At 47.7% G+C, this 18,513-nt stretch overlaps 1 protein-coding gene across 4 annotated transcripts in view; it reads right to left on the reverse strand.

The window, feature by feature from the left end:
- ADCY4 (adenylate cyclase 4) overlaps positions 1 to 18,513 on the reverse strand; it is a 151,420-nt gene that overhangs the window by 117,173 nt on the left and 15,734 nt on the right. The window contains exon 1 of one of the 4 annotated variants that reach the window (XM_069760972.1): positions 12,699 to 12,790. The exons of 1 other annotated variant lie outside the window; for it this stretch is intronic. The gene's annotated coding sequence lies outside the window, so the exon portion shown is untranslated. Of the gene's footprint in view, positions 1 to 12,352; positions 12,791 to 18,513 lie in introns of those variants that run through there. 2 more of the 4 variants (XM_069760964.1, XM_069760953.1) reach the window with 2 other exon arrangements.

Here is an 18,513-nt window from a genome sequence, read left to right on the forward strand (position 1 = left end):
AAGTACTCCGATCCTGTTCTGGCTGGTTTGATAATGTGTGTGTGTGCTTTCCATCCACCGCACCCAAACAGTTGGGGAAATCACACACTCCAGAATTTCTCTGCAATTCCCATCCACATGTCCGTGGTGGGTAGAGGTATAAATTCAATCCGGAGAACATTCCACAAAGCCCGGCAAGTGTTCGCAACTATTCCGGACAGTGGGGAAATTCCAAGCCGATATTGGAAGTGCAGGGATCATAAGCTCTCTCCGGTTGCCAGAAATCTGTAACAAAATAAATAAAAAATAAATTACAATCAATTATATTTATGGTGTTGTTCTGCTAAAGACATAAAGGAAAATACAAAGAATACATGTCAGACCAACAATAATTATGACTGGCATTTGTTTAGAATTGTTACGTACCTTAATGTAACCAGCAGATATTCCTCTGCTGGAATCGCTCTACGGAGCTGGGTGTCCTGTCTCCGTATGGCTCCCTGGACACGACCAAACAAAATCACAAAAAGAGTCTTGCGATATCCGGGTATATTCCAAGAATTTCTCCGGGTTGGCGAGTTCGATAATGGGGTGTCGCCAAAAACGCCTATGCCGTGTCCTTCTCCGTCTTTCGCGATTTCTGTGCTGCTCCCAAGCAAACGCACAGGCAAGAAACAGCTTGATGCTTAAATCCAGGTTGAAATAAAAGCTCTCCATGCGAAGATCCATCATGACACAGGATACAGTAGCACACTTAACATTTCAGCAGTCCTAGGGTCTATATATAGATATCCCATAATACACGCCCTCTGTAGTCCCATTGGCGGTGTCTGGTTATCTAGGTTTTTCTCCTGTAAAGTTTTCCACCATGGGCGCAAAAAACGCAAACACATGAAAAAACGCATGGAAAAGCGTGAAAACGCGGCGTTTTATAAACCGCATGCGTTCCCGCATGCATCTAAAAACGCTGCATTTGTACGGGTTTCTATGCATTTTTTCCTGCAATTGCGGTTGCGGGTTAAACGCTGCAGATTCGAACGCAAATGTGAAACTAGCCTAATCTGTATGATAATAACCTTGCAAATGCTTTTAAGTCATTAATTTGAAAATGGGGTATTTGGCTTTGGAACATTTAAAATCACTGCCCTATTGTATACCCAGCACCCACTACCCACTGTGCCATTTGGCAGCTGGTCACCTGAGCTATGGCTGTACCATTTTCTGCAGTGACAAACGGAACAGCGGTCGAGCATGCACCATTCAGATATGGGACGATAGTGCATCACCTTGCTCATCAGCGGGGATCTCTGGTCAAAATCCACAGATCATGAAGATATCCCGTAGGTAAGTGATAGCTGCTTGTTACAGGAATACCCCTTTAACGGGCTTTTTATCCCACCCATGCAAGTCAGCATGTTATTTGAGGGACATGCTGGATTCTTTTCTTTCTTTAAGTTAACATTTTGGAGTACATAGAAATTTACATTTAGTTTTTAATATAGCGAAAATATATATATATATATATATATATATATATATATATATATATATATATATATATATATATATATATATATATATATATATATACACATACATATATATATATATATATACACATACATATACATATATAGCAATTTCCTCACTGTTTATATTTTTTCACCTCAAGCCTAACTATTTGGCAGTACGTATGAATATACAAAAACTCTGAAATATACCTTACGAATGATACTCTCAAGATAGAGTAGCAGCCTCCATAAGCCTGCAGTTAACCTTATACATGTTCAAACACCTCTCCGCTACCTGCTCCCCCATCCCCCACTCAACCCATCCCTCGTCCACAATAAAACAGATCGTACATACATGGGCAAGAGAGATGCAGCTTCTAATTTGCAGGAGCTGGGCCTCACAGTACATACCAGAAGTATTTAATAAGAACCTGTCAGCTGATTCATGCTGCCAAAATTATGAATCACAGACCAGCTCCTGCAGTAAACATAGTAGACAGCGTGGCTGGGGTCCAGGTAACTAGTCCAAAGAGGTGGTCCTAGACATCATTGTGTAGGATCCTTCAAAGGCTTGCTGTGGTGCATAAACCTAATATTCAGCCACCCTTAAACAGTGTTCACAAGCAGAAATAGTTAAAGGGACTCTGTCACCTGAATTTGGAGGGGACAATCTTCAGCCATAGGGGCGGGGTTTTCGGGTGTTTGATTCACCCTTTCCTTACCCGCTGGCTGCATGATGGCTGCAATATTGGATTGAAGTTCATTCTCTGTCCTCCATAGTACACGCCTGCGCAAGGCAAGATTGCCTTGTGCAGGCATGTACTACGGAGGACAGAGAATGAACTTCAATCCAATATTGCAGCCAGCATGCAGCCAGCAGGTAAGGAAAGGGTGAATCAAACACCCGAAAACCCCGCCCATATGGCTGAAGATTGTTCCCTCCAAATTCAGGTGACAGAGTCCCTTTAAAGTGGGCCCAGACATACATGAACACTAATTTCCAAATAGTCTTGTTTACTGATGAGTGTCAAGCAACCCTGGATGGTCCAGATGGATGAAGTAGTGGATGGTTGGTGGATGGCCACCATGTCCCAACAAGGCTGCGACGTCAGCAAGGAGGTGGAGGAGTCACATTTTGGGCCAGAATCACGGGAAAACAGCTGGTAGGACGCTTTAAGGTTCCTGAAGGTGTGAAAATGACCTCTGCAAAGTATTTAGGGTATGTGTCCATGTTCAGGATTGCATCAGGATTTGGTCAGTATTTTATGCAGGTAAAATCCTGACCAAATCTGCACCTGAGGTCACTGGCAGGTCACCTGCGCTGTCCTTGCGTTTTTTTCTGCAACGTAAGGACATGCTACGTTCTTAAAAGACGCGCCGCATGTGCGTTTTCGCGGGTATGGGTACTTTCACACTAGCGTTTTTTAAAATCCGTCACAATGCGTCGTTTTGCAGAAAAAACGCATCCTGCAAAAGTGCTTGCAGGATGCGTTTTTTCCCCATAGACTTCTATTGACGACGCATTTGCGACGGATTGGCACACTTTCGCATCCGTCTTGCGACAGATGCGTCGTGCTTTGGCGGACCGTCGGGAGAAAAAAACCCTACATGTAACGTTTTTTTCTCCCGACGGACCGCTTTTTCCGACCGCGCATGCGCGGCCGGAACTCCGCCCCCACCTCCCCGCACCTTACAATGGGGCAGCGGATGCGCCGGAAAAATGCATCCAATGCACCCATTGTGCAATGCAGCAAACGCTAGCGTCGGAATCTCTCCCAGACGCATTGCGACGGGGAGATTCCGACGCTAGTGTGAAAGAAGCCTAAGCCGCATGCGTTTTTTAATGCATTAGTGGAGACGGGATTTCATGAAATCCCCTCCACTATGCTCTAACATCTGGACGCTGCGCTTTTGACGCTGCGGCTCAACGCAGCATCAAAAACGCAGCGTTTCCTGAACGTGGAAACATACTCTTAGAGATTCTGACTGACAACTTTCTTCCATGGTCTAAAAAGCAGAAACATGCCTTCAGGAGCAAAATCATCTTCATGCATGACAATGCACCATCTCATGCTGCAAAGAATACCTCTGAGTCATTGGCTGCTATGGGCATAAAAGGAGATAAACTCATGGTGTTGCCACCATCTTCACCTGACCTCAACTGTACAGAGAACCTTTGGAGTATCATCAAGCAAAAGATCTATGAGGATGGGAGGCCATTCACATCAAAACAGCAGCTCTGGGAGGCGATTCTGAATTCATGCAGAGAAATACAAGCAGAAACTCTCCAAAAACCCACAAGTTCGATGGATGCAAGAATTGTGAAGGTAATATCAAAGAAGGGGTCCTATGTTAACATGTAATTTGGCCTGTTAGGAGGTTTTGGAGTTAAATAGCTTTTTGTTCAGTGAATGTGACCTCCTAATGCTGCAAATTCCACAAATGAGCATTTTCAGTTCTTTAAAACATATCAAATGTATAGAAATTCTACTGTGCCTAATAATTTGGAACAGTGCATTTTGAGTTTTTATTTATTTTGGAGATTATACTGTTATCATTGGGAGGTTTCTTCAATAAAATTCGATGTATAATCTAACGGGTGATGACTTTTATTAGACTGACTGTCATTTGCACCAACCATTTAGGAAAATTCGAGAAAAATATAATTTGCATAATAATTTGGAACACAGTGTAGGTAGAGACCTGTCGGCCTAGTTCAGCATGCAGGGAGAAGCCACCAGGGGGTTGTCCAGCCTGGGGCTCAAGTCTGTACTCTATGTGAACCTGACAGCTGATACATGCTGCATAACCAGGGCCTGGGAGCTTACTTTTCGCAAACAATTATAATTATAATGTTGAGCATTTTTCATATCTTACTTTGTAATTTTGAAATAAACTTGTAAAAGTTATTTATTTTAGTTCCTCCATATGATTTGAACAAGGGCCTAAAAGGCCCGGATTATGTGAAAGTGTATATTTCAGCGGTCACGCATTCTAGGGTTAGGCCGATGTCACACTTACGAGTTCAATACGAGAAACTTGCCCCAGTCTGTCGCATCAAGTCTCGGCACTGCCGCCGACACTCGGGATCGAAGCGTGCGGCTGCATGTATCAGGTAGTGTGATATCAGCCAGGTGAGAATACGGTAGTTACTTACCGATAACGGTATTTCTCAGAGCCCATGACAGCACTACCAGAGAGAGGGAATCCGCCCTTCAGGACAGGAAACCTACAGGATAAAAAGGGCGGTACCTCTCTCCTGCGTCAGTTTGGTTTACATAGCATCAGAGGTCCTCCAGGTTAGTGACAACAGGAAAATATACAATTTTAGCAAAATACTTATCAAGATTACACCGTGTCTAAATTAAAACCACACATTTCATATAATAAGGTGCTCACCGCACACGTGATAGGGTGGGAATAAGCAGGTGCTGTCATGGGCTCTGAGAAATACCGTTATCGGTAAGTAACTACCGTATTCTCAGTCGCCCATGACAGCACTACCAGAGAGAATTACAGAGATCATTGCTTTAGGGAGGGACCACAGCCTGCAAGACCCTTCTTCCGAAGGCTAAGTCAGATGAAGAGGCCAGGTCTAAGCGGTAGTGCCTAAAGAAGGTTGAAGGTGATGACCAGGTGGCCGCCTTGCAGATTTTGTCTATTGGTACCTCCGACCTTTCGGCCCAGGAGGTCGCCATGGCTCTTGTAGAATGCGCCTTGAGCCCTTCAGGAACTGCGTTTCCCGTGGACGAGTATGCCAAGGCTATCGCATCAGTTACCCAGCGAGCTATAGTGCTTTTGGAGGCTTTGAATCCTTTCCTAGGTCCCTGAAAACAGATAAAGAGAGACCCTTCCTTCCTATACTGTCGGGAGGATTCTAAGTAGTGTATTAAACATCTTCTCACATCTAAAGTGTGGAACTTTTCCTCTTTTTTATTTTTAGGGTTTGGACAAAAGGAGGGAAGGATTATTTCTTGGGACCTGTGGAAATTGGAAGCAACTTTGGGTAGATAAGCGGGATCTGTTTTTAGTATTACCCTATCATCCATGATTTGTGTGAATGGAGGGTTCGCAGATAGAGCCTGGAGGTCACTAATTCTACGGGCAGATGTCAAAGCTGTGAGAAGGGCCGTTTTGAAAGATAAGATTTTAAGTGGTAATGAATCTATGGGTTCGAATGGGGGTTCTGTCAGAGCTGATAGGACTAAATTTAAGTCCCAGGATGGAAGGCTTCTGATTTTTAAAGGTTTAGATCGTATCGCAGCTTTAATAAACCTTGTTACCCATGGGTTAGAGGCAATACTCTCACTATATAATGCACCGAAGGCCGCTATTTGCACTTTTAAGGTGCTCACCGAGAGGCCCATCTCTAAGCCTTTTTGCAGAAATTCTAATATTTTGATCACTTGGACCCCGTCTTGTAATTTCACCCCAGAGGTGGATAAAAACTTTTTCCAGATCTTACCGTAGATCTTAGTTGTTACTAATTTTCTACTTTTTAACAGTGTAGACACTAAATTATCTGAAAAGCCCCTTGCCCTTAGTAGTGACCTTTCAAGTTCCACGCTGTCAAGTGGAGGTTTGCTGACTGAGGGTGGAACACCGGTCCCTGGTATAAGAGATCCGGAAGATCCGGGAGAACCCAGGGATCGGAGACCGATAGAATTCTCAGCCATGAAAACCAGGCCCTTTTGGGCCAGAAGGGGGCTATTAGGATGATTCTCGCCCTGTCCTGCCTGATTTTCCGCAGAACAGCCGGAATAAGAATGTGAGGAGGAAATGCGTATGTTAGACCCTGAGTCCAAGGAATCGTAAATGCATCCAGAGCCCGAGGGCCCCCTTTGGGGTTCAGAGAACAAAAATCCCTTACTTTCCTGTTTTCTGTACTGGCAAAGAGATCTATTACAGGAACCCCCCAGATTTTGGTAATGCGATCGAAGATGCTTTGGTTTAGTGCCCATTCCCCCTGTTTTAACCGGGTACGGCTTAAGAAATCTGCTTTTTGGTTCTCTACCCCCTTTATATGCAGCGCAGAAAGGGATAGGAAGTTGTCTTCTGCTAAGATGAAGATCTGGAAGGTAGCCTTCATTAGGGCTTGGGATCTGGTTCCCCCCTGATGGTTCAGGTAGGCTACCACTACCTGATTGTCCGAAAAAACCCGGACATGATGCCCCTGTAGGTTGGGAAGAAAATATGATAGAGCGTGACTCACTGCCCAAAGTTCTTTTTGATTTGAAGATACCTCGTATTCTTGATCTGTCCAGACCCCCTGAGTGATACTGTCGTCCAGGTGAGCTCCCCACCCCGTGGGACTGGCATCCGTGGTAACTATCCGAGATGTGTCTATCACCCATGGAACCCCCTTTGATAGGTTTTTGGGATCTAACCACCAGGCTAGGGAACGAATAGTGTTTGAATTTAGAGACATTTTTCCTTCTAGGTGTCCCCCAGTGTAACCTGATTCCTCAGAATATCCCACTGGAGATCCCTCGTGTGAATTTGTGCCCACTGTATTGCCGGGAGACAAGCAGAAAGGGACCCCAGCAGTGACATCGCCCCTCTCAGGGTCATATGAGGGTTTGAATGAGCTCTGGACACAAGATTTAATATTTTCTGTTTTTTCTGGTCTGGAAGACGACATTCCTGTGTTATCGAGTCCAAAGTGAGGCCCAAAAACTCTTGAACCCTGGTCGGTTCTAGTTTTGACTTTTGGAGATTTAGGAGCCAACCTAACTCTGTTAGGATTTTTATCACTCTGTCGCATTGTTGGCGACAATGTTGGGCTGAGTTGCTGACAATCAGGAAGTCGTCCAGATACGGTATTATTATAATGTCTTTTTCTCTTATGTGGGCCATCATTTCCGCTACCAATTTGGTAAATATACGAGGCGCTACCGAGATGCCAAATGGAAGGGCCTTGTACTGGTATTGTTTTATTTCTCCTCCCATAACTACCGCTAGTCTGAGGTATTTCTGGGCATTTTTGTGGATGGGGACATGATAGTGTTGGATCTCAGCGACGCGTACTATCATGAAGCAATTCGGAAACAGGTTTTTTATTGTTGATTTTATTGATTCCATTTTGAAGGATTGATTTTTTACATAACTGTTTAGTTTCCGTAAATTGATTATTGTGCGGAAAGAGCCATCCGGTTTTGGGACCAAAAATAGTGGGGAAAAGAACCCTTTGCCTCTCTCCAGTAGGGGAACTTCTTGGATCACATCTTTCATTATGAGCTTTGAAATTTCTTGTTCCAAGGCCTGTTGTTGCTGAGGTGAGGGTTTTAGTGGGGTGACCACATAGTTTTGGGGAGGAAGGGAGGTAAAGTTTATTTGAAGCCCCATCTTTATCAGATCTAAAATCCAAGTATTGGTTGAAATTTTTTCCCAGGCCGGAAGGTATTGAGACAATCTCCCTCCCACCCTGGGGGAGGTGTCACTTAGGGGGTTTTTTATCTCTTGGGGAATTACCAAAGAGGAAGCCCCTATCCTTCCTTCTCCCATCATTCCATCTGTTCTGTTCCCTTGGGGGACGTCTCCGAAAAAACTTCCTACTCCGAAAGGGCCGTCTAACAAATGGTGCGGCTAGGTTAGGGAACCCCTTCTTCTTATCCCCTGCTTTTTGTAAGATGTCATCTAGGGTTTCCCCAAATAAGAATTTCCCCTCACATGGAATTGAACAGAGTTTTTGTTTGGTCTGTAGGTCGCCCGGCCAGCTTTTTAACCACAGCGTCCTACGAGCTGCATTGGACAAGGCTGCCGATTTTGAAGCAAGTTTGATTGAATCGGCTGATGAATCTGCCAAAAAGGCTGCCGCCCCTCTAATCATGGGAATTGATTCAATCATTTTATGTCTAGATATGCCGTCTTTTAGTTGCTTTTCCAAGTTATCTATCCAAATCATTAAAGATCTGGAAGTACATGCGGCTGCTATTGCAGGCCTTAGACACCCCCCTGCCGATTCCCATGCCCCTTTAAGGAAAGTATCAGCTCTTTTATCGAGGGGATCCTTCAGGGTTCCCATGTCCTCAAAGGGCAATGCGAATTTTTTTGACGCTTTGGCTACTGCTACGTCGAGTTTTGGAGCCTTGTCCCATGACGTAGAAGCCTCTTCCTCGAAGGGATATTTTCTTTTAAGGGAGGGCACAGATGAATTTTTCCTTTCCGGTTTCTCCCACTCTTTCTTAATTAATGCTTGAATATTCTCATTAAGTGGAAAGACTCTGCGCCTTTTTTGCCCTAGGCCCCCAAACATAATGTCCTGTACTGTTTTGTCAGGACGTGGATCTACAACCCCCATGGTTGATCTTACGGCCTTTACAAGGGCATCTACTTCGTCTAATGGGAAGCAGTGGCGGCCTCCGCTCTCAGAATCCGAGGAGGAGGAGGAACCCTGTCTGTCTGAAGCGTCCCCCTCAGAACTAGAAGAATCGGAGTGAGAATAGGGCACAGGTGTTTTTTCCTTGACCCCTTCCCCTTTAAGAGATTTAAATGCTGTTTCCACCTCTGATCTTATTACAGATCGCAATTCAGAGGCGAAACTAGGGGTTTCTTCACACAGGACTTGTCCTATACAGGAGCCACATAATTTCTTATCCCAGTTTTGCAACAGGGGTTCACTGCATAAGGGGCAGACTCTATTCTTAGTTTTCTCCGTTTTCTTTCTTGCCTAAAAACAAACGGAAAGGGGGACCCCAATTATTTGGTGAACTTTCACGAAGATCACTCACCCATCTTGCGCAGCCACAGGTACCGGTTCTGGAGGAGGTATAGGATCCTGTATCAGATCCGAAGTCTGTGGTGTCGGCTGGTTAAGTATATTGGCTTTACTCCGCGGCGTGGAATGGCTACTGGAGCGAGTGCTGCAGGTGCCTGCAGAGGACCTTTTCTTTTGGTCATCTGGCTTGCGCTGGTTGTGACGCTGACGTTGCTGCTGCTGCTGCGGTGGCGGCTGCTGCTGCTGTAAGGCCTGCACCTGCTGGAGCTGCTGGTCGCTGTCCTCCATTATTAGGACCGCATGCAGCAAAGAGTGATTCCACAGCGGTGCTTAAATACTATACGCCGATTCACCCCCTCCTCCAGGGCTGCGTCCCAGGAAAGCGCTGATCCCCCTTGGATTACTGAGCATGCGCGCTCTGTCCGGGACCCGGAAGTAGTGTTCTCTATATCCGGTGCGGCGGCCATCTTGGTGCTCCTTCACACACCAGGCCACCGCTCCGAATCAGGAAGTGCCTCTGCCCGAGGCACACCGGGTCCCCGAAGCCCCTACCCCAATCCGGGGAGGCGGCCGCGCTTCCCTCCGCGCACACTGCAGCCCCATCGGACCCAGCAGTGGCGGCGTCGGACACCGCACCAGCCGTGACAGGGGCCTCCCCGCCGTCATAGGTCGACTGGTCGGCTCCGGATCTCAGGTACCATCCTAGAGGGTTCCCTGTCAGGACAGGAAACAAAACTGACGCAGGAGAGAGGTACCGCCCTTTTTATCCTGTAGGTTTCCTGTCCTGAAGGGCGGATTCCCTCTCTCTGGTAGTGCTGTCATGGGCGACTGAGAAAACCATAATTTATTACTCGCTGGGGTCTGAGACTGCCCTGGAGACTAGTTGGACAGGCAGGTCCCTGGTGGCTTTTCCTTATTTGCTGATTGACACATCTCTGCCTACATGCCTGTATAGGGAAAGACCTGTCAATGCAAGGCTGTGGGTGGTGAGAAGCTGCCAGGGGTCTGCCTGTCTTACTAGTCTACAGCGCGGTTCAATCCCCAGCGGGTATTAAAAGTATGGTTTTTTTCTGAAAAGCTGCAGTTTTAGAGTCAAACATACATAACCGAGCTCAAACAGCCAGTGTCTGATCCATACTGCGTACACATAAGGCAGCATGGATCAGTGGTCAGGTTCATTTTAAAAGGGTTGTTTGGGACTTATGGATGACCTATGAATGCCAGATTGGAATGGTCTGACAGTCACCTGAACAGCTGATATCTGCTCTGGTAGCTGCCAGTCTGCAGCAAGGAGAGGTACAGGGTTGCATGTTTCACCCTGTACTTTGCTTATATCCGAACTCATTTAAAAGGTCCAATTTATCATTTGTAAGGGTTTTTTAAGTCACTTGTTTGCCTTGTGGTATTTGTTGTTGTACTGTGCACCAAATTCTTCAAACTGGTGCACAAATTTCATTAATTTTTCGGAAAGTCAAAAATGTTCTTCATTTTTCTTTTTGACTTGTTTTCAGCTCTTTAGCCAAGAACTTGCACATTTTTACAAATTTCGTGCAAAAATAACTACAGGTAGAAAAGCACATTTTGCTATAACATTTTCAGAATACGTTAAGGCTGTGTGCACACGTTGCTGATTTTTCGCATTTTTTTCGCTATAAAAACGCTATAAAACCGCAAAAAAACAGCATACATTATGCATCCCATCATTTAGAATGAATTCCGCAATTTTTGTGCACATGATGCATTTTTTTCCGCGAAAAAAAAACGCATCGCGGTAAAAAACGCAGCATGTTCATTAATTTTGCGGATTTCCCACTATATAATGCGTTAGGAAATGTCTGGAAAAAATCAGCAAAAAAACGCGGTAAAAACGCATGCAGATTTCTTGCAGAAAATTTCAGGTTTTTCTCAGAACATTTCTGAAAGAAATCCTGAACGTGTGCACATAGCCTAAATGTTGCATTTTTGGGTCCAGCTCATCAGTTTTGCAATAGAAACTGGTGAAAAAACTGGTGACAACTGATGCCATTAAAATGTCAATATTTGAGGCACAAATAAACGATTAGGATGTCCCGAATAAATGGAAACGTGGTCTTAGGATGTACTGGATATACAGATTCAGTATCTACCATATGTGGTCCAAGGAAGAACAACTGATGAACTGGTGGTGGCTTATGGGGAGCTCAAGGCTCATTGATACACATGGGGAGTGAAGGCTAGCCTGGTCGGATTCTCCCGACTGCCTACAGTAGCAGAGAAAGGTGTCCATGCACACAGGGCATTGCCGCCTGCTTTGGGAGGCACTATGTAAATTCATCGCTGAAAGCGCCTACGATACACTATTTGGGCACTGGAACTGGAGCATGGGGCAATGGAAGAAGGCGGAATGGTCTGATAAGTCACGTTTTCTTTGACATCATGTTGGTGGTCAGTGGGAGAGATGGCACCAGGGTACACTATGACACAAAGCGTTATGCCAGTCTGCAGAGGTGGCAGAATGCAGTGGGCTGATATTCCGTTGGGCATCACCAGTCCTGGCATTCATGTGGCACATACCACCTACATAAATTTTTTAAAGACCAAGGACCCCATTTCATGGCTTTTTTCTTCATGGCGGTGCCCTCTGCTGCCAATTCTGTGTAGAAGTCCAATGCCAGGGCTTAACACTACGGCTCCCACAACCTCGTGAATGGCAGATACACAGCTATTAGTAAGATTTGTCATCGAACGCTTCTTTTCGTCACATGACGACATCCATGCCATACAAGACAAGGCACTACAAGAGCTGTCCCAGGACGGCACTGATCTAATGGCCATATATATGGACGGCTCGTAGCTCCCTACAGACATATATCCCAAGGACGAGCGAGCGGAATAACCGCCTCCTGTCAGAAAACTGGAGCGCGTCCGCTCCGCCACGCGTGCTATAAATATATTTATTCCCGGAGAAGCCCTACAAATAATCCCACAAGTTGTGGAAATGAAGCAATTTCCATATTTACAGAGGAGGAATAATAGCAGCGCTGGGAAAGGAGGACATGTCAGGGCTGATGTACAGACCATGGCTGCTGCCCACATTACAGGGAGGCACATGGAGGGGCCACACAGGGGTCCCACAATCACTGCCCTGGCACCTCAGGATACTCACACAGCTCGAACTTTCCCCGCCAGGACCACCCACCTCAGCGCCCGGCTCACATGCTCGCCTCCATTAGTGGGGTCCTCGCCCGCTCCCGTCAGTCCGCGGCACCTCTGCTCTTTGCCCTCTGCTGTGCCTGAGCTTTACCCCGCAGGACAGTCAGTCCGTGCGTGTCGTGATAAGATAAAGTTCTCACACACGGCCTGAGACTCCGAGTTCCCGCCCAGTGCCAGGCTCTAATTACTCCCCGGCCGCACGGGGGAGGACGCCGGTTACTGGCCGCCGCACGGAAGGGGACTTTGGTCTGTCAGCGCGGGGTAATGAGGGGGCAGCCCGGTGTACGGTGCCCGCTTACCCTGGTGCCTCGTTACCGGCCGTGCAGGAAGCCGAGCTCAGCCCGCAGCTGCGAGCAATGGAGGCGGCTGAGGGGATTAGTGCTGTGTGGAGGCTGCAGGTTAACCCCGGTCAGCCCTTCACCGACTAGAGCCCGAACTTTCCTCCCCAGTTTTCTGTACTTCTTTGTTGGTAGATTTTTTTAGTATATGGAAATGTGACTCTTTCCATCTTGACAGACAAGGATTTTTTTTATGGTTGGGGATACAAATTTCCCGGGGCCAGTGACCGCCCCCCTGACACTATTCTACAGCTGTAAATCGGCCATATTGCGTATCATTTGCCCCTTGGCGGTAACTTCTGTTGAAATCTATGGAAAGTGAGTCGTGTGCGACCGACGTAGAATCGCGTATTTTTGGAAACGAAGATCGCATTGTGATACGTCAGAGGTCATTAGACGCGCCCCACAATTTCAGCGTAGCCGTTACCTTTGGGCCCAGGGTCAACAACAAGTTTAAAACACTTTGAAAAGTCCCCAAATTTTTGTGCAGCTCAAGGTTGACTTTTTTGCTAGGCTGCACTGTTGTAATGACCAGAGGTCCGAATAAGATCCAGTGAGTCACAAACCAAGACCAAGGCAGAAATCTCCAACGGTATTTACTCAAGGGCAAAATAATCAAGGTAATATGGAGAATATTAAGACAGATGCACCCCAAAGATACACTAGCTCAGCAGCAGCTGAAATCACTGTGCCACTCCAAGGTCTCCTGAGAACTGTGTACTACAACATAGTAAGAAATTTACCTAACAGGCAACTAAAAACAGGAACAAGTGTAAATTGAATGTAGTGTTATTAAGGGAGCCCCTGGAATGGCACATTGAGTATAACTTACACAACTCTAATATAAGATACACCTCTAAAGTAACAATTTAACACTCTGAGCAGAGATACCCGGGTATCTATAACTATGGTACCGTATCCTGAGATGGATTTCCTCTCAGGCAGGAATCCGCACAGGCTGCAGCCATTTCATATCTTCAGCGCCAATAAGTTACAGCAAACTCCTCTTGTCTTGTCGGCTGATGCCGAGCCCAAACGCCGGGGACTTAGTTAGTGGTCTCACGGTGTTGTCTCTGCTTCTGTAGCTCCTAGGAATGCTTCCACGACAATCCGTCCGTCTCTGTATCAGCAGTCTGCCCAGACTTGGTTCTCCACTCAATGCACAGGGAATCCACAGACTTCCAAATACGTACTGGGTTCTTAGTAAAGTCTCAGTCTTTTGTTAAATAAAGGGTTAACTCCTCTCCAGGAAACGTTAGCCTCACAAGTCTCTCACAGAGTTAAACAAAAGGTTAGTTCTTCTCCAGGGGAACGTTAGCAACAAAAAGTCTCTCAAAAACTTCTTTTCCTCCGAAAACACTTGCAGTAAATCCACACACAGTCTCTCTTTAAGATATCACAGCAGCTTCTGCCTTTGCTTCCCGCCTTTTTCTCTCTCAGCTCTCACTTCCTAGTTTCACTTTACACCCGAGACACTAGACCCCACCCAGCAGCACACATTGTCTCTGGGAGTTTTGCACGGTCTGTTCTCTTCTGCAATAGGCAAAAACCACAGGGTCCTAGTGCCCTCTCAGTGGGACTACAGTTCACCCTCTTACATGCCACCCCACTAGAGGTTGGCGTCCTCGACATACCTTCCCACTCAAATTCATCTTGAGCATATCGCTGAGGCGGTATTCCTGCCGTAGATCGTGTAGTTCTCCTGAGTCCTACATCAACAGGTGCGACCTTAGAGGGAGCTAGAGTCTCTTCCATGGTCGTGTTAGTGGGCGTAAGTGGAGTTGTCTCCTCCTGCGGCTCGATGTCCTGTGATACAGCGTCAGGACCAAGCAGTTGACCTGATGCACTCTCCTCAACAACATCCTCCATATCCCCAACATTCTCATCACCCGAGGCCAGATCGGTCACAGGGGGCAAATAAGCAGGCGCAGGAGTAAGCACACCATCAAACTCAAGATCATTCAGAGCTTCCGCCCCTTGAAACATGGCCTCTGGCTCTAGGGGGGTAGGCGCCGAATCTTCAAACCAGCACCGCTGTAACATGTTACGATGCAAATTACGGGTTGGCCCCCCTGTCCCCACCGGTTCGACCTCGTACACTGGAATCTCAGGGTTCACCTGTTTTTTTATCAGATACGGTATCGCCTCCCATCGGTCACTCAGCTTTCCTGACCGTCGTTTTGTCCTCACCAACACTCTGTCTCCCGGAGAGAACAGCTCTGTTTGTACAGGTCGCGTGTCCTTATGGACCACCTGGCGAAGGCGGTCACCCACCACCTTATGCACCACCCTCAACCGCCGCCGATGCTCTCGTACCCACTCGGATGCAGTCCGAAGGGGGGCGGAGGAGGGATCTGGCATGCTCAAATCCTCAATGTCTCGGCCAGGTCTACCAAACATCAACATGTGTGGTGAGTAACCAGTAGTACTGTGCACCCTGTTATTGTAAGCCCACATCAATTCGGGGAGATACTCAGGCCAGCATGTCTGTTGCTGACTCTCTAAGGACCTCAACATTTGCAACAGGGTCCGATTAAAACGCTCACACGCCCCGTTACCCTGAGGGTGGTAAGGCGTTGTTCTCGACTGCTCGATACCATAGAGCTGGTGCAACTCTTTCATCAGCGTTCCCTGAAAGCAGGCCCCTTGTTCTGAATGTATTCTCTGCGGACACCCGAACACTTGGAAGAAATGTCGGCACACTGCCTCAGCCGCCGACTTGGCCGTCTGATCTCTTGTCGGCACCGCTACAGCATACTTGGTAAAGTGATCTGTCATCACCAGGCAGTAGGAGTACCCTGATGTAGAGTACCCTATCAACACGTAGTCAATCATGAGTAGTTCCAGTGGAGCTGAAGTCTTAATAGACTGTGTGGGAGCCCGCTGCTCAGGGCTTTTGTTGAGCCCACAAATTCGGCACTGCCGACACGCGTCGGCCACCATCCCTCCCAACTCAGGGCAGTAGAGGACTCGCTGCAACCACTGAAGTGTCTTTTCACTTCCAAAATGGGCCCCCTTCTCATGCGCCTCACGAGCGACCACCGGCCCCATCCCCACAGGAATTATCAGTTGGTACCGATGCTGCAGCTCCGATGGCAGGTACACCTTACGATACAAAAGACCTTGTTCCACACACAATTTATCCCATTGTCGAAGGAGTTTCATTCCTTCCATGGACAACTGAGCCTTGTCCTCTGCACTGGGCCAGGCCTTGTTTTGTACCCAACGGCGCACAAGTGCAACGTCCGGACACTCATCCTGGACTCTTGTCCAATCTGAGGGTGTTTTACCCAGGACACAGGGCATCCCGGTGGCCACCCCACTTGAGTGTACCACACTTTGGAAGATAGGTATTTGCCCCAAAGCTGGAGTTTCAGTATCCTCAAGTTGTTCATCAACATCTTCCCCGGATGACCCAAGGGGCACTCTTGACAATGCATCTGCATTGCCGTTCTCTCGACCAGAGCGAAATTTAATGCGGTAATTGAACTTGGCCAGTCTGGCGACCCACCGCTGCTCCAACGCCCCCAGTTTTGCATTCTCTAAGTGAGCTAGCGGGTTGTTATCTGTCATTACTAGCACCTCAGCTCCTGTTAGATACTCGGCGAAGCGTTCTGTCATTGCCCACACCAGGGCCAGCAATTCCAGCCGGAATGAGCTGTAGTTAGCCGGATTTCGCTCGGAGTCTCTTAAAGATCTGCTGCCATAAGAAATCACTCGCTCTCGGCCGTCCTGCACCTGTGCTAGTACTGCCCCCAACCCATGAAGACTACCATCGGTATACAACAAAAAAGGGGTGTCAAACCGGGCGTAGGCCAGCAATGGGGCACTCGTTAGGGCGGTTTTCACTCCATCAAATGCCTTTTTCTGTAGGGGCCCCCATGGAATGGGGCGATTTCGAGGACCCAGCGCTGTCCCTCTCAAAAGTTCATTCAAGGGACTCACCACTTGTGAGAATTTAGGCACAAACCGCCGATAGTATCCTGCTAGGCCCAGGAAGGCCCGCACTTCTCGCAGGTCACAAGGAGGTGGCCACTCTTGTACCGCCTTAATCTTACTGGCTAAAGGTAGTACCCCGTCCGGGGTCACCAGATGCCCCAAATATTCAATCTGGTTTCGTAACAGCTGACATTTTTTTGGCTTTATTTTCAGGCCGTAGCTCTTGAGCCGCCGGAGAACTTGACGCAGCTTCTCAAGATGATCTTCAAATGAGGTTCCGAACACCACAATGTCGTCCAAATATATCAGGACTGATTCAAAATTTAGATCGCCCAAGCAATGTTCCATCAGGCGTTGGAAGGTTCCCGGGGCGGTAGCGAGGCCAAAGGGCATCCGGTTGAACTCAAAGAGCCCCATTGGCAATACAAACGCCGTCTTGGCCTGATCTTTTTCAGCCATTGGGACCTGCCAGTACCCGCTTGCCAAATCCAACGTTGAGAAATACTTGGCCCGACCCAGGGCCGACAGGGATTCTTCAATACGGGGTAAAGGATATGCGTCCCGTACGGTGTGGGCATTCAATTTCCGATAGTCCACACAAAATCGGAGTGTCCCATCCTTCTTGCGGACCAAGACTACAGGGGCCGCCCAGGGACTCCGGCTCTCTCGGATCACTTGGTTGTCCAGCATACTGGCCACCATGCTCTTCACCTCTTGATAGAGCGCCGGAGGAATTTGGCGATATCTTTCTCTAATGGGTGGAGTATCCCCCGTTGGAATCTCATGCTCAATCGTCTGGGTACACCCGAAGTCCTCTCCATGTCGGGAAAAGGTCTCTTGATGTTCCCACAAAACTCTCTCCAACTGCTCCAACTGCACGGGGGTCAGCTTCTCCCGATCCACTCCCATCTGCTCCATGATCACATGAACATTCCATTCCTCCGTAGGAGGTTCAGTCCGGCCTACCTCGACCGCGAATGTCCAGGATGACTGTTGGTCTGGTCGCAATTCGAACCCTGCATTTTCCGGCACCTTCTCTGCCGGTACGAACAGTTCAGCCAGTATGGTCCCAGCGGGAATTGCAACAGCTTCATCTAAAACATTGATGCATCGGACCGGTACTCGTCCATTCTTCACAATCGCCAAAGAACGGGCCACATGTACCTTGGCAAATGAGGAACCCTCTCGGGCGGGCTCAAGTAGCACTTCGAGCCCATTCAATCTCTGTGCAGCTCCCACAGGCAGCATTAAGAGTTCCTCTTGTCTGGGTCCCAGCAGGATCGGGGCCCTCGAAGTCACTCGGACCCGGCCCACCCGGCCACCTGGGACCGCACTTTTCAGCAAGTCGCAACTCAGCACTAGACGGTGTAGAATTCTCTGTGTGGGTCGGTGTCTTGTCGCACGGGCCCAGTATCGGGGTCCTTCACTGGCATACATCTGGTGATTCAAATCTCGCAGCACGTTCATTCCGAGCGTCACTTCCATCCCTCTTCTAGGGGGGTGATCCACCAGTACTACCCCTTTCTGCCCCAGCTCTTGACCAAACATTTTTAGTTGCATCCACACGATCCCTTTTACTGACAATTGACCATTATTTGCGGCGGTCAGTCGTATCACTCGGCCATCCTCTGGAATCACTAGTCGACTGAAGTATCTCTCATATACTTCTAGAGGCATTATAGTACATTCGGATCCCGTGTCAACCAAGCACCTCATCTTCCGCCCTTCAAACTCTGCTTCTATCACTGGACTACATGCAAACAAATCTTGTTCATTCCGTCGAGGGCTTTGTGTGGGTGGGGCCGCTGCTGCTTGCCCTCTCATGGCAGCGGCCGGA

Source organism: Ranitomeya imitator, chromosome 1, assembly GCF_032444005.1.
Source record: "Ranitomeya imitator isolate aRanImi1 chromosome 1, aRanImi1.pri, whole genome shotgun sequence".
NCBI classification, from domain to species: domain Eukaryota; kingdom Metazoa; phylum Chordata; class Amphibia; order Anura; family Dendrobatidae; genus Ranitomeya; species Ranitomeya imitator.